Consider the following 24,527-nt stretch of genomic DNA (forward strand, 5'->3'; position numbering starts at 1 on the left):
CTGCCAAATGGCTTATTAGATTATTTCCATTTATTCAAAAATCTTTTTTCCTGCTCAGGAAGTGAAAATAATGAAGTTTTAAATAACAGTGTAAAAGCCGGGACTATTAACATTTTGAATGTCTGTAAATATTATTTACATATATTTAGATACAGGAGTCTTTGCAGTAATCATAATTACTCAATTTGTATAGCACTAACTGACTTGAGGAGTGAATGTGTATGAAAAGCTGAGTGTTTTATCAGGTGGATATCCGTATGTGTGTGCGTTGCTTACTTGGGGAACACCTGCTGGGAAACCTTGGGTCCTGCCATCCACGTGGCTGTTACTTTGCAACAATGCTTAGTTAGGTGGTACATGTCAGAACATGTACACCCTTTCATGGAAACGGTGCTCCCTGATGGCTGTGGCCTCTTTCAGGAGGATGATGCCCCCTGCCACAGCAGCAACAATGGTTTGAAGAGCACAACAACAAGTTTGAGGTGTTGACTTGACCTGCCCTTGACCTCCCAATTCAATCGAGCATCTGTAGGATCTGCTGGACAAACAAGTCCGATCCATGAAGGCCAAACCTCATAGCTGACAGGACTTAAAAGATCACAGCATGCATTGAGGGCTCTGGTGGGGTCCATGCCTTGATGGGTCAGGGCTGTTCTGACAGCAAAAGTTCACAGCAGTTCACTGTATGAAAACCTATAGAGTCCCAGAGGAGGATGCTTGAAGATGTCCCTGCTGGAGACTTCATTGTCCTGCTGGAGAACTTCAGTGCTCATTTAGGCAATTAAACTGAGACCTCAGCTGGTGAGAGGAACAGCCTGCTGGAACTGTTTTTTTGTTGGACTTAACCACAGTTTGTCCATGAAAAACTCCATATTTGTACACTCATATTTATGTTGCTTGAAACAGAATGTTAAAATTCAGTGCAAAGCACAAGCAAAAACATTAAGAAAAGCTTTCCTGCAGCACATTAACTGTTTTTATCTTGTTTTGTGCCTCTGTAGATTAATATCTGATTTTGTTAGAAAGCTAAAAAATGTTTGACCACTTATTCCCTTGCACTGTTGTCTAAAGGACCTTTTATACTCACTGAATTGGTCATGTCATATGCAAGCGATGTCTCCAGAGCTTCATACCTTTTACACCAGCACTGAGGGTGCAGGTACTTGCTGCAGTATTCTTCTGAACGATAGGTGTCGCCATTCAGAGAAGTGCTCCACGTCAGTGCTGTGCAGGAGAAGAAGAAATCAAACCTGCAAAATAAACAGTTTTTTTCCTCTCTGTATATGTGGGGATCTCAGAGCTTCTGTACTGATATAACATTAAAACCTGCACAGTCGTGCCCTTGTATGTTCAAACCTGTGGCACCAGCAGATGTGAAGACTTTTATACATGCAGCAGCGTTCACAACGCCAAGAACAGCGACTCTAACGGACCCATAAGCTCTCAGACAGCATATGCATTTCAAGGTTGATATTATCTGTGGATCAATACATTCTTAAGCCACACAAAAGCAAGTGTGTCACAATGGACTCTGATAATCATCAGAGTTGATCTTCCATCGCCCCAGGAGAGGGCATGCTTGTTTTTCTAATGTGTGTGTGTGTGGTTGTACAGTATGTGTCTGAGGTTGTGTGACGCAAAGTGTGGAATGATGTACTCTTCTCTAAGCTGATGCTTGTGTTTGTGTGTGACTGCTGCATAAACCCTCCCTGCAGATACAAGCATGTGTATAAATATTAAACACCTGAATCGCATCTCTGATGTCATTGGTTATTCAGTCTACAGGTTTATTGTGAATGTTTGTTTTTGATTTACAAACTGAAATGATCATTGCTGGAGGTAAAATGCATAATATCTGCTAAAAAGAAAAGGAGGACTTAGGAAGGACAGTCGGTAAGTGTGTGCGTGTATGTGAAAGCTGCATCTCTTGCTGTATATTGACTTGTCTTGCAGCATCAGCATCCTAAAACAGAACATTAGAGGGTCCTCATGCTCCCATTTCTTCTTGTTACTCATGCTGTTTGGGGTTGAATTTGTTTAAAGAGTCATGTTCTGGGAGCATTCCTAACTATTGGTCACACTACATATGTGAGGGCACATACTTATAACTTGTGGAAAACTGCCATGTAGGGCCTTTAGCAGCCTGTCTGAATAAGCCAGGAGGAAGTGATGTATTGAGGAGAGTACGTGCACGCGCTGTTGGGAATGAGCGGGGTGCGGTTCGGAGTGCGTGCGTGCCTTACAACCGAAGACACCAGGAAAGTCCCGCGGTCAGAACTAACCCGAACAAAGAGTAACCGGGATGTTAGTGGGGCAGCGGACGGGACCGCAGTGAGTCTATGTGGAGTTTCCTTCCATATGTGGAATCCGACTCCAGTTACAGCGGACCTCCAGGCGCGGCGCTGGGGTGTAGTGTCGATGGAGATAGCGTGAGTAGGGGAGCTAAGCGAGAGCTAAGGCTAGCAGCCGTTCCCTTCTAACTCACCTCAGTTTCCCATCACTATAGGTAGAATTTGACTGTAGAGCACGTATAGAAAGCGAGGCAGCACGGCCGGCTGCCTGGCAAAGGACTAGCGTGTTTCCGGGAGGGGAGTTGGACGGCTTCGCTCCGATACATTCCGCGGACCCGACGTTTAGGACTTCAGGAGTCGGCGGTGTTTGGATTACCCTGCCACTCAGACGACGTTCTGGTTGTTCACCCTGCTCCAGCTGGCCGTATGTGAGAGCATCGCTCTTTTCTAGCCCGTTGGTTCTTCACGCCCCGTTTCTCAGGAGGCGAAGGTACAGTTCTGTGTTCTTTGTTTCTTTGTTTTTTTGTGAACCTGAGACTGGATGTTCTGCTCCAGCTGTGGAATTTCTGGACAGCCTAACAGACTGGAACTCTGGTTCACGACAGCTACCCCTAGAACTGTTTATTGGTTCCACATACCAGAGACAATTCACTGGATCGAACTGTAAAGACTGGAACTATTTTTTTTGTGTGTTTGGACATTGCAAGTAATGTGATGAAACTGTGTTAACCATTCTAGATAAGAGAATTTCTGTGTTAACCTTAATTGTTCTTCTGTATTGTGAGCTTTGCGCCCTTTTCCTTTGACTAGTGTGGTTTGGGCGGGGTCGAGAACTGACAACATTGGGTCACACCGGCCTGTTTGATTTATTTTATTTTATTTCTTTTATTTCTTTGGTCTTGGGGAGTTTCCTTGCTGTCGCCCTTTACTCTCCAGGGCCCTGTTAACATTGATAATCAGTCTTGGTTCATGAGGGCCATCCGAACAAATAAAAGGGGCCACGTTGTTTAAAAGTCATTGTTGTATGCTTCTGCCCAACCCAGGTTGCCTTGGAGTAGGGGCACCCGAGTTGTCTGGTTAGGTACAGAAAAAATGGAGGTAAGCGAGGCTGTGTTAATATTCAGCGCGCCGGGCACTGTTATTTTTGCAGGTCTGGTCCCCGGAGCCCTTCTTCTGTGCCTGTAGCAGCCAGATAGCTAAAACCACACACAGCAGTAAGTATCCGGGTCAACTGTACTAAGGGGGGGGGGTCACGGACTCAGATCCCACCACCCTTTAGTCGTTCAGGGCAGCCTGTGCGCCTCTTCATCCCTATATAGCTGGGCTAGTAGCCCCTTACACATACCAAAGACATAAAAGAGGGAGGGCAAGGAGAAGAGAGCAAAAGTAGTTAAAGAGAGACAGAACACCAAAGGGCAAACTGAAACTTTCAGATTATCCATCCATCCAGCCATCCATCTTCTTCCGCTTATCTGGGCCCGGGTCGCGGAGGCAGCAGCCTAAGTAGAGAAGCCCAGTGTTGGGTCTGCGCTTCCACAGGCTGCGCTGGTTTAGAAACTTATTCCTCATGAAGCAAGGAAGCAAGATGAACAGCTTCAATCAGTTCTTACTTGCTAGCAAGGGAGGCCTGCTTGGTGTCTCAGGAAAGCACTCTGAATCCAACCACACAATGACCCCGACACAAGCACCTCCCATTGTAAACCCCCCCTATGGTTACAAAAGACAAGGCACTATGTGTGTATGTGTGTGCACGTGAAAGCATGTGTATGCATGTGTAAACACATGTGTGTATGTGTAAGCACGGTGTGTGTGCATGTACGTGTGTGTGTGCGTGTGTATGTGTGTGTGTGTGCGTGTGTGCATGTGTGGATGTGTATGTATGTGAGTGTGTGTGTTTGTGGGTGCGTTTGTGTGACCTCCTGCCCACAAAAAGGTTATAAGAGCAGGAAGCTTACTACACTGGCTGGAGAGGTGGTCAGAGACAAAGGAATGTCTTTTATCATACAGTTTGAACTAAGACTTACAAATTTAAGTAACACAATGACAACATTTAACAATTTGACTCCAACACCCAGACCTCTCTCTCCCTGGTCACCTCCTCCAGCTTGTCCGGGGTTACATCAAGGCGTTCCCAGGCCAGCCAAAAGATACAATCCCTCCAGCGTGTCCTGGGTCTGCCCCAGGGCCTCGTCCCAATGGGGCATGCCCGGAACACCTCATCCAGGAGGCATATGATAAGAATGTGGAGGAGCAGTGCCTCGTAGTGACAGCAGCGCCTCTACTGTCACTATGTGCCAGTGGGATTAAGGAGGTCCTCAAAGTATTCCTTCCACCGCCCAACAATTTTGTCAGTCGAAGCCAGCATTGCTCCACTCACACTATACACAGTACACGTAGAACACTGCTTTCCCCTCCTGAATCGCCTGATGGTTTGCCAGAATCTCTTCGAGACAGTCCAAAAGTCTTCTTCCATGTCCTCTCCGAACTCCTCCTACACTCGAGTTTTTGTTTCAGCCACTGCCCAAGCCGTGTTCCGCTTGGCCCGTCGGTATCTATCAGCTCCTTCCGAAGTCCCACAGGCTAACCAAGCCTGATAGGACTCCTTCTTCAGCCTGGTGGCTCCCTTCACCTCTGGTGTCCACCATTTGGTTCGGGGGTTACCACCATGACAGGCACCTTGTGGTCACAGCTCAGTGCAGCGGGTTCGGCAATGGAATTGTTGAACATGGTCCATTTGGACCATGTTCAGTCACTCAATGTCCCTCAATGTCCCCAGTTCTCCCTTGGAATGCTGTTGAAGCTCTGCCAGAGGTGTGCATTGAAGATCTTGTGGACTGGGGCCTCTGCCAGGTGGCCACTTTCATGACTAAATCATACAAGCCTTATATGATTCACTATATGAAGTAGGCCACATCTTATGCAAGTCTTTTATAAGTTTTTACTATTTCTTTTCCATATGGGCTTTGTCTTACAGAAGTTTGTTTGAACAAAGATTATTTCCATAAAACCGCTGCACTGCAAATGTGTTTCTATAGAGCAGTCAGGATCTGTGATCTAAAACAACTTGTTACACAAAAGCGATTGACAATGAAACATTTATGCTTTGATCACATGACAGCATCCCATTTTCAGAATTCATTTGGATCCATTTTTGGTTCTACCCTGTTTTTTTCTCCCTCTGGCAAAAAGCTGCAATTTATGTTGTCCCAACTTTATTACCCTCCCTCCGTCCTCTCCAGATGGCATTATTATTGACAGAAGACAAAGGCAATTAGCATTATAATTTTAACTTCAGGACTGCAGGACTTTTGTGGAACAAACATCGCTCTCCACAGAAGGCTGGTAATTTGATTTTGCCCGTGGACATACAGAAATACATGCACATCACTAATTTCAGTCTGTCATCTGGACACCACTATAATGATTCACTGGAGGACAGACACACAGTGATAAGGATCCAGCAACAGCAGCTATTTTTTTCTCCTTTTTCCTCTTTATTATCTCTTTTTTAGCAGCAGACCACATCCGGTTTTATACATGATTTATTTCATCACTCATTTATTACATGCTGTTACTCCTTTCTACTGGTGTTAGATGATGGATTTAGAGATTTGACCATAAACTTTGAAAGTCTGATTAAAACTGAAGGTCTTAAGGTAAAGTTATCTGGCTTCAACCTTTAAAAAAATCATACATCTTTTAGCTCTGCTCATCTGCTAATTCTGCTAAAAAGATCAAAAGCATCAACTGAAAGCTGTAGTTTCATTTGATTTGTAACTTTATGCAGGTTTGCAAAGAGCTGTTAAAGGCTTTAATATGCAAATGTGCTCCAAGGTTAATGATGAGATGTAAACGCAGTTACAAAGACTATTTGCACATGTTTCTTCAATGCTAAGGTGATATCAGCGGGTGAAAGCAAATTCTGCAGGATGGCCATCAACCTCTTGTACTGACAATAAATCAAATTTAAGAGTCACGCTGATTCTGTGCTCAGGAACAAAGGTGCTTTGAGCTAAATGCTGGCACTGACATTCTAATATGCTAATGATCTTAGTTTTTCAATAAGCTGAATTTCAGTGGAATAACAATTGGCATGATAACAGCTTTTACTCAGCTCTGTTTAACTGTAATTATTAAGCTGCAGAGGATATATTTTGCAGGAGTGGACCCAGAGTTTGATAACCACTAGTATGTTCATTAGAAACAGAGGTAAAGTTAAATAAAATGTATTTAAAATGTATAATTTTTTACGGGTACAGCAGCCTCTGAGGACAATAAATACTCAAACCCAATTTCATGGTAATTTCTTTCAACATTTGTGTACAGGCAGAGAAGATGGTGAAGTGAAGGACAGAGACAGTATGTAGATGTAACAATGATGGTTCAGAGAAACATTTGTATGCAAAAGACATTTCCTCTAACTGTCGTTTATCATAGCTGCACAAAATATATCATGTTTCCCTTCGCTTTGGCTGACGTGTCACGTGTCCCGTATAGAATGGTTTCTTTTCATATTAGTGATGGAATTATGCACAAGCGTCTAATTTGCGATGTCCTCCTGGCCATGCTGAAAATGTTTGCATCTATCTCGGTGAAAAATAGAAAGGTTTAAAGACCACAGGGGACAGAAAAAAACGTAACTAGCCTAAAATAGGCTGGCTTGCCCCCTCTTTCCCTAACAAAATGTCCTCCTCTGCCATCTGCCAGAGGTGTTGAGGTGTTAATGTGATGCCAGTCCTCAGAGGGGTAGGGTGGGGGGGGGATATGGTCACTCTGACTTCAAGCCAGGGGTGTGTGTGTGTGTGTGTGTGTGTGTGTGTGTGTGTGTGTGTGTGTGTGTGTGTGTGCATGCGTGTTTTCTTTTCCCATCCATACATTTATGTCCTTGTGAATCAGTGCATCTCTACCAGGTACTGGGCAGCATGTTTCTCTGTGTGAGGCTGTTCACGTATAGAATTATAAAGGATTTAAATGTTCAGTGATAATTACAAGACTGAAGGTTTTTTGTGGAAAAAAAAAATCACGCAAAAGCAATTCTTTCATTGGAATGTGAGTGTGGTGGGGCGTAGTTTGCGGTGCCGTGCAGTGAAGGTGGACACACCTGCGCGCGTCTGCAATCATGCCTGCCAGCCATAAGTAGGGGTATTGGGGTTGTGCGTTTGTTGGTTGTGGTGTGATGCATGTGCGGCAAACAGCTGAGAGCTGCAGCAGAACTAATAAAGATGGCCCAAAACCTTGATCTGTGGACTCGACATGTCTCATTCACACCACAGTGAGTTTCTTTGTGTTCATATTGTGTGACTGTTGCAGGAGGAAAGACAAACAGATGTTACTCACAGGAGTTCGACCAATGAAACAAATGATATAAACAAGCAAGAATTCAAAGGTCAGGTGCAAATAAAAAGACACTGGTGCATGCTACTGAGAACGTATGTACTGTATATACGGTAATTTACCAGGAGACAGTGTTATGTCCATCCTTGTCACCTGTGTTCAATCAACCAAAGCTGAACTGAACAGCAGACTGAAGTGATCAGAAATTACAAAATAAAACAGAAAATGCCTTAAAACAGAAATTACGAATGACAACATTTTGTAGGAAAGTTTTATCTGTAAACGAGGATTTGTAGTGGCTGCCTGAGCCTTTCTGACACTTTTAGAATCCAAAACATGCTGCTGCATTTCTTGCAAGCTGTTTTAATGAAGATTATGAATATTTAAATTAAGTTAAAGATTCCAGTTATTGGAATTTTATGAATTTTAGTGAATTTAGAGCTCAGTGTAAACCTGAGTTATAAGTTATAAGTTACAGAAATGTAGGCGACTTCAGAAATAAAGAAACACACACAGCCTGTTTCCATCCACTTGGCATTCATGTGTGTTGGCTCACCTGCTCCTCTCCCAACTCTGTCATGCCTCGTCCGCTTTCCTGTCCTAACAGGACCCGGCAACAGACTAAAAACACAGGAGCACTACGTCCTGTTCCAGCCATGAGCTGAAACCCTGGCCGTAAATGCTGGCGCCGAAAGGCAGAGATGGAAAGAGAAAAAAAAAGGTTCCTGAAAGATATGAGCAGAAAAATATGAGCTGGTGAACTCTTAATTGATCTGCACTTTGAAGCCTTCCTGTTAGCGGGTTAGCTTTTTGTAGGTAGAAGTTCTCATACTTTGATGGGAGTGAGCCATATTCATAAACATGCAGGCACAGCTAATTATTGCTACAAAATCGCTAAAAAATTGCTACAAAATATTAGTTTAATCACCAGCTGCTCAGATCGGTGTACGACACAGCAGCCCATAATATTATTAACAAAGCTGTAAAAGTCATCAATGGCACAGACACAGTGGAGAGGTCCACTTCACTGAGTCCAGTAAGCCAAATACAGTTGCCTTTACTGGGACACCTGTCAATCAAAGCATCAGCGCTGCTGACTGCATGTTATCAGTACATATAAATTTGCTTGAGTATTAAAACTTGTTAGTGAATTATCCAGAGTAACCTCTCCATGGTTCTAGTTTTAAAAAACACAAGTAGAAGATAAAATGAAATTAGCTGCCAGGCTTAGCTACATATAGCTAGTAAGCTAGTTATAGTGCCTTTTTTTTTTAAGTAGCTTTCCCTTCCTGTGTAATGGGAATTAGATGAATTAGTGCATTAGCAGGGAAAAGTAGCCAAGTGAGATTTTTCTATAGGTAATGATTTATTTCTGTCTTTATGATTCTTAAGTCATTTGTTCTTCTGTTATCAATAGACAAAACCCGTTATTGCTGCACTGACAATTAAAAAAAATAACTGTAATTTTCTCATTATATTTTCTTTCTTTCTGCTTTTGTCAAGGTTGTGCAGTGTAGCAGGAAGAATGGGACCCAAATGCAGGACTCACGGACAACGAAGACAAACCAGGAACTAGGAATCGTCTAGGACCACAGAGGGGAAACCCATAGCACTGTGAGGGTGTGACGCAACAACAACGGAGGAAAACACAGAGTTTAAGTGCACAGGGGAGTAATGAGGGAATGAAAACAGGAGGGAAACGCAGCCGGGACTAATCTGACATAACGAGAAGCAAAGCAGAACACACTGATCTGGGACAAGGACTATCAATGTAAAACAGGAAACACAAGACATTTGCAAAGATGCAGACTTGAGACAGACTCAGAAGGAACATGAAGCACAGAGACGAAAGTAACTAGACTTGGAACACAGGGAAGATGTGGTGACAGAGAACTAAGACTAAGCATTCAACACATGGAGAACAGACTTAAACCTTCACCAGGAACACAGAGGAGGCACAGAAACAGAGCAGAAACCTGGAGACCAGGAACTATAAATATAACACAAACAGAAAAGCATCATTCAAAGAGTATAACTTAACCAAAAACACAAAGATCCATTGTCCCGACAACTTTTCTTGGCAAAATAATATTTGATGTACATAATAACAGTATCAGTTAGCATAACCACATAAAATATACAAAAATAACTGTTGCATGTTTTCAGAGATCCTTTCAAAGGTGTCCACACGCAAGTGAGACACAAAGAAAATGTTAATAAGGCAACATTTCACAGCTTTTTGTTCTCTTTGTATTTTCTCTGAAGTCCCAGACCTGCAGCCTCCATCACAACTTCAGCTTTATTACGCCGAATGAGACATCGAGGTCGCGAACCATACGAAGAAAAAGAGCCGAGTGACTCATAACTGAAGTGTTTCTGACTTTTAAAGGTCAGCGTTAACTACCTTTAATCCTCACTGAATACCAAGCATTGAGCTAACCTCCGCTCGTCTCTGTTCTCTCTCTTCAGCTCCATCCTGTTTCATTTTGTCCTTTAATGTGTGTGATTTTCACAGTGCTGGAATTACTTCAGAGATTTCCCAAAAAAGGGTATATGTTTTGCATTTGTGGTAATTAGAGGTGTTGTATGACCTTGAAATGCCAGGTTGGTGGCTTGTTCTCTGCGCACACCTGAACGCTGCTGCCTCGCCAGCTGGTGCCAACAGATTTGAGGAATGAAAGGCTGAGGCAACGCAGGCAGATTTCCGGTTCGTTTATGGAGAGCAGATGGCAAAGACACGATAAGAATTTGTTATCTGTGGCTATTACAGACCGCACCGAGCGCCTTGTTACTGCTTTAGCAAACATTAAAACCCTCATTTCATTTTGTTTGTTCTTGCAAGAGGCTGAAATCTTGCGCTGAATTAGAAAATGCTCTTGGATACAGTTGACCTGTAAGTATTATCACAGAGAGAGAAAGAAAAAAGCGAGCTTGGTGGTTTTAGCACAATCTGTCATTCGGGACCAACTGTGGAAAACAGGCCTGGACTAATTAGTTGTAAAAGTGAGTCTATCTTGTACTTACAACAGTTCTTTACATGGGGGTTGCTCTCTGAGGAGGTCTTAAGCTGTGTGAGTTTGTGCGTGTGGGCTGTTATCGCTACCATGTTATTATCTCGACTTTGAACTTTTAGCACCTGATAAAATTTTAGTTGAGCTGCAGCTTTATGTTTTAATGTTCTGATTGGCACTAAAATCCAAAACTTTAATGTTTTATGTCTCTCTGTGTAGCACCGCCTCAAACCAAAGCAACACCCTCTAAGCTGAAACTGACCAATATTTAATGTATTATTAAGATATCTGCAGAAGTTACCTTTAAATGTATTTTCTCAACTCTTTTTCTGCAGGTAGGATTTAAGATTTAACACACAGTTTGTGTTTTCATGGATTTGCTGCAGGTTTTTGCTTTTTCATGATTGAGTCTCAACATGTTATATTAAACATTTTTTAAGGATGATTTAAGATAAAAAACTACAACTTTTTCCCCCCTCAGCAATCACTGCATACATCAGTGTCTCGGGATTACACTGAATTTATTGTCTAATCTTTGAGAGTTTACCTCAGAATGCTTCACGATTCCCACCAAACACAAAATTATAATAAAGAGTGTTTTAGACCAGGAGTCTTAAACTCCAGTCCTCGAGAGCTGGTGTCCTGAAACTTTTCCATGTGTCCCTGCTTCAGCACACCTGAATAAAATTAGTAGGTCATTAGCAAGAGTGTAGAACTTGACTGCATGTTGAAGTGGCAACCCTTAACTCTACTCAAGTAAATTTAAGCAAATGTAAGCATTTGGAAAAATGTACTTCTAAAAGTACTTTTATTGCACCTTGTTCATTCACTCATGAGATGCTGTAACACGAATCAAATGTCTCAGTTTTCACCTCAGCATGCAGTCCTATAGAATCTTGCTAATGACCTACTAATTCTATTCAGGTGTGTTGCAACAGGGACACATGGAAAGGTCTCAGGACACCGGACCTCAAGGACTGGAGTTTGAGACCCCTGATTTAGACGCACCAATTGGTTGGCACATCAGTTCTCATTTACAGATGGCTCTCAGATCATTGGCTAAGTGAGTGCATATGGAGGCCCTTCAAGTTGAATCATATCTGTTATTAACCTCTGTCTCTCTTCCACAGCATGTCTTTATCCTGTCTTCCTTCTCTCACCCCAACCGGTCGCAGCAGATGGCCGCCCCTCCCTGAGCCTGGTTCTGCCGAAGGTTTCTTCCTGTTAAAAGGGAGTTTTTCCTTCCCACTGTCGCCAAAGTGCTTGCTCATAGGGGGTCATATGATTGTTGGGTTTTTCTCTGTATCTATGAAGCGCCTTGAGGCGACTTTTGTTGTGATTTGGCGCTATATAAATAAAATTGAATTGAATTGAATTGAATTGAAGTTCTGCCTGCTCTGATTGTTGATTGGTAGCTGACAGTTCTCACTTCTACATCATCAGCATCAGTTAACTGTGTGTCCTTTGCTCTGCAGAGGCCGGTCCAAAGGATTTGTAGGTTGGGAAAAATAAATCAAAAACAAGATCAAATAATTCAACATGCCCATCTTCTGATAGCGGGCTATTTTACCTTCAGAAATGATTCTTTAAACAGTTGTTTTCAGCCTTATGTTCCTTTGTTACTAACAGGGCTTTAAAGCTTGGTTATATTCATGTTCTCCAACAGCCTAGATCACACTTATGATGTAAGATGATAGCAAGATGCACAACTCTAAAATATTGATGAATTATGAATTGTAAATATTAATAAGCTGTACTAACGAGACTTTTCGTGTTGCCCACAGGTCTCATGTGTGGGTTTAAACTCATCGTTCATCAAGCCAAACTCGTCATGCCACTAAATGAATGCTGCCCATTCAGCCAGTCCACCTGATGTTGACTCAATCTGATTGAACTCATGAAATAATGCTTAAAAATGTCTTTATGCTAAAGTGTCAAACTTGTGCAGTCATGTGGATGTAGTGCTACATGATAGTTTGACACGTTTACAGCACAGAACTCCAACACAAATCAACAAAGCGATGGAGACAGCTGTGTCTGTACCTGCGGCTGACTGAGTCATCTGTGAGCAGATCAGACAGCCGTCTCTCAGACAGGACGGAGGGGAAACAGCCTCGGCTTCACTCTTTAAGGCTCAGTCTCAAAGGTCAGACAGTTAGGTGATGTGATCGCATTGACAGGACCGCACGTGATGTCACACTTCTCCTCTTCATCTCCTCCCCCTCCTCTTCTTTCTCAGTTTTAGAAACCAGCTTTTGCTGTCTGTTGACGTGTGAAGACTCAGCTTTATAAACACCTTTTTTGGGGGGAAAATGTCATCTGTGGTCATGAACTCTTTCTTTTCTCACTTTAACTCCATCAGTCAGTCCTTTCTTTCAGCTCTGAGCACAGTTTTCAATTTATTCTTAAAGCCTTTTTTAGATGTTATTAACCCAAAATGTCATTTTTTTAAAGTGTCATTTTTAAAGGAAAAAGGGGAAATAAGCAAGTTTCACTGTCTCATCTGTCACCAGATGATCATATTCAGCGCCAGAGTAAAGATTACAAGAATATTGGGCTGTGTATTAGGATTTATGACATGAATAAATACTATTTTGGGCCAAGTAATGTTTAGTTTTTTGTTTTTTGTTTTTTTCTTGTGCAAACTTTCACTTTTAAATGCTTCTGAGACCTCTGAGTGCAACGCAGAGACACCTGCTGAGATGTTATCACGAAGACACGCAAAGGTCGATATTTAAGAGACTGCATTTAACAGCTCATCTGAAATAAGACACCATCAGAAAGAAGCTCATGGTACTCACTGGAGCTGGATTTGAATATTTCTGTGTTTTCAGTTCAATTCAGTTTTATTTATACAGTGCCAAATCACAAGAACAGTCACCTCAAGGTGTTTTGTATTGTAAGGTAGACCGTACAATAACACATACAGAAAAACCCAACAATCATATGACCCCCTATGAGCAAGCACTTTGGAAACAGTGGGAAGAAAAAACTCCCTTTTAACAGGAAGAAACCTCCAGCAGAACCAGGCTCAGGGAGGGACGGCCATCTGCCGCGACTGGTTGAGGAGAGAGATTCTACTGATTTTTATTTTCATTCCTTTATGAAACGACAGCAGCAGCAAGATACCAAAGGTAAAGATTTACGCAGGTAAAGATTCAGAGTCTGAAAATAGAAAAACAGCGACAGCATTAAATCATGCAGCACTTCTGAAACTGTCGGTCTAACTTGGCCTAACAGACGAGCTTACAGTTTTTCTGGAGTCCACAAAAGGAACTTTGCATGATTCACATTTTTAAATAATCTGTATTTATCTGCTTGAAAACGTATTGTTTAAAAAGTGTTAAGAATATAAAATCCAGCCTGAGACTAAGCATTTCGAGCAGCCTAAAGCCTGAGCTTCTGTCTCACAGGAAGTGCTTGGACATACTGTGACCTCGTTATTTGAAACATGTTTAATATGAACGTCCTCTATGGGAACAGGAGATGAAAGGAAAGAAGGAGTATCATGATAGGTCCTATTTAATCTTTCTTTGTGATACTAAACATGAATAATTTGACTGAAAGAAGCTTTATCAAGTATTCACTTTCTAATCTATGACTCTCTTTTATTTTTAACCTCATTAAATTTAGAAAGATACCTTATTATATTTTACTAGTGCGATAGTTTGTAATTTGTAATTTACTGTGTAAAGAAATGTGATGTGGATCCTTTTAAGCAGGTATAAGCTGAGAGAACAGCATCAGTCTTTGACTGAATGTAGAATATTTGTTAGCAGGATAAATATATTGTTGATTTTAGCTTCTTTTTTATAATAAAAACCGTCAGCTCCACAAACACAGAGTTCAGGCAACAACACCAGCTTTGTTTGACTGTACCCTGAACAAAACGCCTCTGTGTCCTGTTGGTGCAGAGATGCAGCAGTCTGAGTCCTACAGTAGTCTGAAAGCAGTAAATTACCTTCTTACCTCTCCTTCTCCATAACCGCTCTGCATCCTGTTTACCTGGTGTTCCTCTCTGCTATGACCGATGTCCTTTGGCTCCCTGTGTAATGTACAGTATCAAATAGGTTCTCTTAAAGGAGCAATCATGCAGCACTCCAGGGGATGCTGAGCGCAGTAATTGAACATTGTGTGGTGTGCGCTGTGTTGCAGTGTGTTTTGGTGTGAGTTTAGATCCAGGCTGGGAAACTTCTGGCACGCTGGATATGAATGACGCCACTCAGACACACATAGATGTATTCAAACTGAGAGTACACTTTTGTTTATCATTGATGGTTTTCTTTTTCTGACACACAATTCTTTATCAGTCATAAACAAATTACATTTGATGTATGATTTCTTTCAGTCCTTTAACTGGTTACCAAATCCTGGCACAAAGAAGACCAAAAAAACTCAAAGTTACTACTTTTTTGTAATTTTTCCATACCTGAGTGATGCCCAGGATAAGATTTGTAACAGTCACAATTGTGTGGTGTATCTTTAAGACAATATAAGGTAAGGGTTAGTGAGTACAACCCACGATACAGATTCCAGCTATTCAGGTGGCGCCTCTTACCCCTGAGTTTTTCCTACTTTTTTGCTTCAGAAGTGTCCAGATCACCACTGGGACTTTAACAAAAAGGGGACACTATGTGTGTTCATGATTACTGTCAGATTAACAAAGAGTCCTCCTTTATTTCAAGGTGAACATCTTGGACATAACGTAGAACAGCGTTCGCACTTTATATCTGCATCACCACTGATATTTTTGTAATTTTGACATCAACAAGAAATGACAAAAGTTCATTTCACTGATGTTTTAAAGTGTGGGTTATTTACTATTCCATCCACTCCCGAGAGTCTTTTGCAGCCATGCTTCTGTTCAGTGATGAGAGGAAACACACCTCCAGTACACAATGCAGTGTGAATATTAAGACAACATTAGACTGCGGGACACAGTCCTCCCTGTCATATCTCTGCATCATCGCTGCACCTTCAGATGCAAACCAACAACCATGCTGGAATGTAATTGCATTCAGCAAATATCATGCATGCTCATAAACTCCCCTGCTGGAATAGTTGCTCAGAGATGCACGGGGGCATTACTCAGAAATAAAACCAAAGCGTAATAAAAGCCTTCCTTTAAAAATTTATGTGAGCCGAGGCAGCACAGAGACTAAACACTGTGGTTGGTGGAGTGTGAGAAAAGTGTGTGTGTTTGAAAAGTTGGGAGTTTTATGCCCATTCGGTACATGTGTGGATTACTTATTGGTATCTCTGAACTATTTGTGTACACACAGATATATTCCTGTGTGTATGTTTGTGTACGTGCCCGTTATTATGTTATGTTCCTTTTTACCCAATTACTTGGACATGCATGTGTGGATATCTATGGGTGTTTAGGAATCCTCGGTGAACAGATTATCACACAGTTTGCCAAGGGTCTAAAATGGGTCCCAGGCTTCTTGCCTACATATGTCTTTATTACTTGAAGATGCTAAGATTGTATTTAGTTCATGTTCACCAAGCAGACTGTTAAGCAGCTATTAAATTCTAAGATATTTAAAATAAACATAACATTTAAAATGAACATGAAAAATAAAACTGTGAAGGTAAATATGTTGTAAAATGTGAGAGCTTGCAAAAAAAGTGAGAATGTGTAGAAAAAGTGGAACTTTTATTTTGAAATCCCGTAATGTCAATTTACAGCTGAGACAGAAACTGGTGAATGCAAAAGACTTTTTTTATGATGCATATTTAAATTTTTTCTGCCCTCTTTAGAAAGAGCTGACAGTGACTTCAGGAAAAAATTGAATTTAAAACAGTTAATCAGATAATTTTGGTGATATTAAACATCTACAGTGCTTAACAAATTTATTAGACCACCACTCAAAGGAAGATTTAGATCCCAGCTACCCCAAATTAACAGAACTGGTAATTATCAAAATGTGGTTTTATGTTTCTGTAATTGTTGATCTACCAGTATGTGCAAGTTCCTTAATAAAAATTAAGTATTTTTTTATCCATGAATTTCCACATTTACCGTTTTCCAAAAAAGATGAAAAATAGTCAAGCGCATTATTATTATTATTTTTGATTAAGATGCTAAATTACAGTTTTTCAATTTTCATCAATGAACAATAAATATTTGTTTTATCTGTTGAATGTTATGTTTTTTCTGTCGCCTCAGATTTGGGTGTAAAAATGTCAACAGTTGTTATTTGGCTCATAAATAAAATATAATTTTTAGTTTTAAACAAGTTTTTGAAAGATTTCAGAAATATTTGCAGATGATAAAACATTTATGTTGTTTATGGAAATAATACAATATTTAGCATGCTAGCATCCCAACAGACGAGCACCAGACTAGTAATATTTGTAGCCAGCCTGTTTATACATCTTGTGTTTTGCATATTTATATGAAAATATAGCATTTGTCTCAAAGCTCTGTTATCCCATCATTGGACAATAGAGGGCACATAAAGTGATGCCTCAGAAACTAAAAAGCTTCTCCGTCTGAAAATCCAGAAATACAACTTTAAGTTAAGTCCATTAAATTTTGTAAGAAAGTCAAACTGTTGTGTGGATGTTGAATCGATCCAACACTGGGTTTTTAACAAGATAACCAGCTGAAGTTGTCTTACTGTCCCTTTTTAAATTTAAATGCAGCATAAGAAGCCCCACTGATTGGACTGAGTGCACAGCACTGCTGTTTGAAAGGATCATGTATAACAGAACAGAACACATTGGTGCCTATCCTCCATTGTTAGCAGCTCAACAAACTCATTATAGTTGATCCTGTGGTGACCAGGATGGTCTGTTCAGAGGTGTTGGGCTGACAGCCCACTGACTGGACAAAGGTAGTGCTGTCTGCTTTTTCTGGGTTCATCATTGGCTGTATCCCAATTCAGGGGCTGCAGCCTTAAAGGCCGCATTTTAAGGCCGATTACGTCACAGCGACGCGACGAAGGCTGTCTCAATTCAAAGGCTGCTCAAAATGTGGAGCTCAAATGAGTCCTTCATTTCCCTGAATTTTACGGATGTGGTGGTGTAGACTTCGTGGCCCAACATATCCCAGAATGCATAGCGTGGCGGTGGGTGTGGATAATTTTGCCGGAAAAAAACGGCGGAAGGGGGGTGCCCGAAGAGTAAACTTTTAAAAGTAAGTACTGAATATTATGTCACTTATTTATGTGCAAATGTTTAACAATGAAGAACATTAAAACATTACTGTTGGCCACATGTCAGCAGAGTTATGTGACATTAGTGACGTTTGTACTAACTTGGTTTTAAAGCCTTTACTTTAAAATATACACCGTTCAATAGTCAACCTTAATCTTACAGAGAATGTGATGATTTCATGGATATTTAAAGTAAGCACTGAGAGAAATTTAGTAATGCCAACATATTGAAAGAACAATATTTGTCTCTTATATATAATACATTTATATATACAGTGTCAAAGAAAACTGTCATTGAATGAAGATTTAAGGTGACAGGAAATATAAATAAATGCAGCGTGAATCTTTACTGAAGCTCAGTATTTGAAACAGAGATCATTCACTGCTGTAATAACTAATGCTGATTGAAATAATAACTTGGCCATAATATGTTTACATTACCAAAGCGAGATGACTTTAGTCTCATGAACCACATTAGGTAATTGTTATTTACTAGCTAATCTTAAAATGACTGTTCAGATTCCCCCACCTGAGCTGTAGATCTCTGCAGCCCGTCCATGGGCCTCTTGGCTGCATTTCTGATCAGCGCTCTCCTTGTTCGGCCTGTGAGTTTAGGTGGACGGCCTTGTCTTGGTAGGTTTACAGTTGTGCCATACTCCTTCCATTTCTGAATGATAGCTTGAACAGTGCTCCGTGGGATGTTCAAGGCTTGGGAAATCTTTTTGTAGCCTAAGCCTGCTTTAAATTTCTCAATAACTTTATCCCTGACCTGTCTGGTGTGTTCTTTGGACTTCATGGTGTTGTTACTCCCAATATTCTCTTAGACAACCTCTGAGGCCGTCACAGAGCAGCTGTATTTGTACTGACAGTAGATTACAGACAGGTGCACTCTATTTAGTCATTAGCACTCATCAGTCAATGTCTATGGGCAACTGACTGCACTCAGACCAAAGGGGGCTGAATAATTACGCACACCCCACTTTTCAGTTATTTATTTGTAAAAAATGTTTGGAATCATGTATGATTTTTGTTCTACTTCTCACGTGTACACCACTTTGTGTTGGTCTTTCACGTGGAATTCCAATAAAATTGATTCATGTTTGTGACTGTAATGTGACAAAATGTGGGAAAGTTCAAGGGGGGCGAATACTTTTGCGGATGCATACGTGTTTATATACATATATGTAAGTATATGCGTGTATGTTTGCAGGTGTATGTATAACTTGTACATATCTTTCATGTGTAAAAGTAAATTTGTCTGTTATTGTGTAAATACTTACAGTATTGTGTACTTCACACACATGGAGAAATGCCAAACTGCCTGTCATTGTTCTTGTAACAGTGACAATAAAAAACTATTCTATTCTATTCTAGTCTTCCTGATATTCTCCTGCAGGGGAATCATTTTTCCATTTGCTCTTTGTATTTCAGTATATTTTGCTAAGTTGCCAGCATTTCATGAAACAGAACATTCTCCTTTTCAGCTTGTGCTCTTTGTCTAACCTTTATCTCTTTCTGTCCATCACTTCATCCGTCACTCGCCTCCTGAGTTCTTCCATTATTCAACAGTTCACCTTCTGCACCTCACCTCTCCTGCTGCCTCTACCAAATCTAGTTTGAGACTTTATTGTCCTTGAAATTAGGTTTGCAGCAAAGCGTGCTGCACGATACAGACAATAAACAAAATCTAGTGGAACATATGAGCCACATATTATAATGAACCATAGAACAAGTATAAGATGGACTGACCAGGGACCGGTTTTTCTCCCTCTCTCTCACTGATACTGCATCATCTTTTCATCCATTGTAGTGCTTTGTAACTATTGTATGACTCAAAATGATCAGTATTTTAAAAAAAAAAACAAAAAAAAAACAGCAATACGACATAAAAAAAACAGTACTGTGCATCCTTCAAAGCATATGTACATAGATTTAATGCCTCCCATCCGTACATGGTTTCCTATAGCTTCTGGGAAAAATAAATTATATGTATGTAAATAAAACAGCTCACATATTCTTTGCAGTAACTGCAGTTTTCATTATGGTTTAAAACAAATCTGAATCTTGTGATCATGTCACACGGTTGCTTCTGTGTTTGTGTTCAGGTGATCATAATCTGAACCCATGAAGAAGTCATGGCAGAGGGTAAATAACAGAAGTCACACCTTGAGCCTGGATCAAGGTGTGACTTGACAAACAATGGTCATCTGTATGCACCATTGTTCTTCCTCTTCAGAAGGTCAGATAAAGTTATTGGGCCAAGTCTGGCAACTACCAGGTTGTGGCTCACATGGAAGACTTTATTTTGGCATTTGCTCTTTTTTTGTACATTATGTGAGTAGAAAATCTCAGTAGATTAATAACTTAACCTGTTCAGTGCAACCCCATGACCCCCAACCCTCCTGTTTTTGTTTGTACCTCTTAGATGAGTTCCCACATTTGTTTTCCCTAAAAACCATGCTGATAAAATAGTCCAGAGATTCCACCTCGTATCTCCCACTCACTATTCTCTACTACACTCGTCTTCAAAATCTCTGTTACTTGCTGCTTCATCTCTGAGCTAAATTAGGAAAGTCCATTAGATTAGGCAGTGCCATTTCTCAAAAGCATGCCCACACATGTGAACACACAATTGCATACTTGATGCGGACCATAAATCATTGTCTCTATTATAGTTCTGCCAATAGCTCCTCCATGCTGGCTGGGCAGCATCTTTATAGTGTGGCTTTGATGTATATGTCGGGCTCGTCCAGGCGGGCGGGGCAAGTGACAGAATGAGGTTGGGGAATGAGCGAGAAGTTGATTCAAAATGGAACAGTGAAGCGAAAGAGGAGTAGTGGAGAAAGACTGAACAGTAGAAAGGAAGACATGCAAACACAGCACTGGGGGGATCTGACATGCACCTCTGGACCTGTACGTATTGGTTTCTGTGTCAAAGTCCATACTGCGTGTTAGCAGCATGACATATAACATTAAGGTTAAGACTAGGGATGGGTATTCCATTTTCGATTCTGTTTAACGATTCGATTCTTTATCGATTCTCTTATCGATTCTTTTAAAAAAGGAGAACACTAAGGTCGATTAGCTTAGAACTTTGTTTTATATCTTCTCTTTGAACAAGATAGAAATTTAGGAGTAACATGGCCTTACAAACCCAGCAGTGAGATCTTAAGAGATCCACAGCCTACGGCTCTTCAATGGGGTGTCACAGGGTCCCCAGGAAAAAAAATTGTAAATGTAAAATAATAAAATAAATATTCTTCTGTAGCAATAACAAAGTATAACATAAATTATTCTGTAGCAATTACACAAGAATATCCAGTAATGTCCCTGCCTACAATTAAACACATTCACTTACCGAAAATCGGGGGCATCTGCTGTGGCAAATGGGTGCAAGCCTTTTACCACAAACTTAGTCACTGCTCGGTGACATTCGTCTATCCTGGCCTGAAAGGAGACGCTACCGGTAGACTGCAGCGAGTATCATGTATCCGATATTACTAAACGAAGACTGTCAGGCTTGGATTGCAGCGGTCAGATGAGCGGATATCGAGTTCTCTGCCATCCCCAATTTTTTGTTGGTTTGCTCGCAGCATTTTCTTTCCGGTGAGTTCTAAATAAATTCATATCTCTCTTAATAGGCTTTTAGTGTATTTAATGCGCTGAGGTCATAGATAATTAGATAAAACATCGTAATGTGTGATGCTATAGAATCACGTCATGTTGACGGAGTAGCTTATTATTTGGCATTATTGCAGGCAAACCAGCATATGAATGGATGTAACAAATCCAGACTGGGCTCCAACGCTGCACATGGGGCACGACGACATACCTGTGTCAAACTCGGACCGGCACGCAAGGCGAATGCAACGAAAGCGAAAAAGAGCACTCATCGGAGGTAAACCCCCCCAAAACATACAAAATTGCGCTCATTGTACGCTAATCTGCACATAACTTTCAGATGAATCACGCACCTGGAATACTGGTGTACATTTACCTTATGTGTATGCACTAATTTTGTTTTACAGGCTTTCGTTATGCAGCTGCAGAGTCTGAAGGTGTGCCCCGTGCAGAAGTAATGGATGAAGATCTGACAGACACAACACTGCTTGATAAGATTGTTAAGGTGTGCTGTGTTTTGGTGAATATGTGCCCCCGTGTGGTTGTCAAACCAGGGCCAAATGAAACTTGCTCTTGTTGAATATTCATAAAACTGCTGTGTTGCATGTACAGTTCATTGTAAATAATTGTACTTTCTGTAAAGTGGTTTCAATAAAACAGAAAAGAAAAGTATGTTTTTTTTTAAAATTCAAGATCTGTTCACATGTACAAGTATATACACATTAAATGCAAACTATTTACATGGTAATGCAGAGCTGGCATCAATTGTGAATCGTCATATATGGTCAAAGTACTCACAACATGGAGGCTTAAAAACAGCCAAATCTTGTACCCAACCCACAATGCACTGCGGCGTGACATCAACTCCAAAGCCCTACAAGGCAGATCGCGCTAACATAATATGCACTGTTAGTTGATTATTTACCTGCTGCATTAACGGGAGAGGACGTGCAAACGTTAGCGCTGCTGCTGGGTTGAGATTTGCGAGTCCAGAGAGGAATTAAAAACATGACATTCATTTAAGGTTATCGTGTGTTTTGTGAGCAACTGCTTTTTGCATATTTGTAGATTTTCCTCCCTTAAATGAAATATCTACTTTGCAAGTATTGCAAGTTGCCCTGTTGTCATCCGTTCTCGTAAAGTATAACCAAACTTTTGAGCGTTTGAGCCGCCGTGTTTCCTGCCAGGTAAATGACGCTCCGCAACGTGGTGACGTCATTCGGGGCGACTGGAATCGATAAGGGAATTGTTTGCAAAAATGGCAAACAATTCCAAGGAATTGAAACGGTGGGAACCGGTTCTCAACAAGAACCAGGTTTCGATACCCATCCCTAGTTAAGACTGCAGCGCATGAGTTCAGCAGTGTAACACATTCTCTTCCTGGACTGGTGTTTCTACACCCCTCTAGCTTGTCTACAGCACATCTTGTCTATCTTTGTAAATGAAACAACAACAGCTACATTACATGACTAATGTGTTTAGCCTTTGAGACAAAGAAGACACTGTTCAGTGGAAATAAAGTCCTGGCTGGAGCCTCTCCTCTCAAAAGAGCACAGAGTTTGGACTACAAGACAGGCAGAGTAGGATAAATCGTCTTTACTTGGTCTAGTGACAAGTATGAGGTTGATAAAGGGTCGGTCTTAATGAGCAATAGCACCAAAAGGTCAAAAGCTGAGACAAATACCTGAAACAGAAAAGGCCCTCTCACTACACGGGAAGACTAATGGCTAAATGTATATTGCTGAACTAATGGGGACATGAAAAACAGCTGTTGTGATCATGTGAATGGCTGGGTCATGGCCCTAAAGGGAGAGTTGTTGGATAGCTGGGGGACTGCCAGGTCTGAAGAAAGCAAGACTTTGTGACACTGGTTGTAATGTTTGATTTGGATGATGTGGAAAGAAGAGATGAGCAGACAAACTGATTTTGAAGAGGTCAGCCTGCTTAATTGTAGACTCTATGCCAGTGCTAGTTAATGGATGGTTAAGGGAACATTAGACATGGTTCTCCTAGGCAGTATATAGATTTGACTGAATTGCAGATGATACTCAGCTTTATCTATCCATGAAGCCCAATAACACACACCTATTTGTTAAGATAAGATAAGATAACTTTTATTAGTCCCACACGTGGGAAATTTGTTTTGTCACAGCAGGAAGTGGACAGTGCAAAAGTTATGAGGCAAAAATTATAATACAATAAGAATAAATACAGTACACAACTGTACAGAATAGAATAAAATAAAATACTATATACAGTAGAATAAAATAAAATAAATATACAATAAGATAAAAATAGAATATAAATACAAATACTATATACAACTGAGTAAAAATACAACGATGACAGAAAGGATTATTGCACTTAGTATTATTGCATATGTATGGATGTGTGTGCTTGATCAGTTAAAGTCTTTATTATGGAGTCTGACAGCAGTGGGGAGGAAAGACCTGCGAAATCTCTCCGTCCCACACCGTGGGTGCCGCAGTCTCCCACTGAAGGAGCTGCTCAGTGCTGTCACAGTCTGCTGCATGGGGTGGGAGATGTTGTCCAACAGGGATGACAGCTTAGCCGCCGTTCTCCTGTCTGCAGAAAGGCTTAAAGAAATAAAGACCTGGATGACCTCTAATTTTCTGCTTCTAAGATCAAACTGAAGTTATTGTACTCTGCCCTGAAAATCTTAGAAATATGGTATCTAACCCGATTCTTGCTCTGGATGACATTACCTTGGCTTCCAGGAACAATGTGAAGAATCTTACAGTCGTTTCTGACCAGGATATGTCCTTTAATGGCCATATTAAACAAATATGTAGGACTGCTTTCTTCCCTCTGTTCTAAAATGAGAGAGAATCCTGTCTCAGAGTAATGCTGAAAAACTAGTTAAATAAATACACGCAAATAATAAATGATTTGAATTGCATTGAACTGAATGTGTTGGAAGTGGATGACCTCCACTCTCCTGAGGGTATCCACTCCTGGTTGACAAACTGGGATCCTGTGGTTAGTTTTTCTCTCAGATAGATTATGTGTCCAGGATAATTTAATGTTTTCACTCTTTGTGACTTGAAAACTTTGCTCAGATGAACGTGTCATATGAAGCTGTGTGA

At 40.8% G+C, this 24,527-nt stretch overlaps 1 long non-coding RNA gene across 1 annotated transcript; it reads left to right on the top strand.

The window, feature by feature from the left end:
- The first annotated feature begins 2,212 nt into the window (after positions 1 to 2,212).
- LOC121812674 lies at positions 2,213 to 13,460 on the top strand. The gene is made up of 3 exons (XR_006053236.1): positions 2,213 to 2,781; positions 9,129 to 10,014; positions 12,421 to 13,460. It is a non-coding gene; the product is annotated as an uncharacterized LOC121812674 (long non-coding RNA).
- Positions 13,461 to 24,527: the final 11,067 nt, after the last annotated feature.

Source organism: Haplochromis burtoni, unplaced genomic scaffold (genome assembly GCF_018398535.1).
Source record: "Haplochromis burtoni strain Fernald_Lab_line unplaced genomic scaffold, NCSU_Asbu1 Contig_727, whole genome shotgun sequence".
NCBI lineage: Eukaryota > Metazoa > Chordata > Actinopteri > Cichliformes > Cichlidae > Haplochromis > Haplochromis burtoni.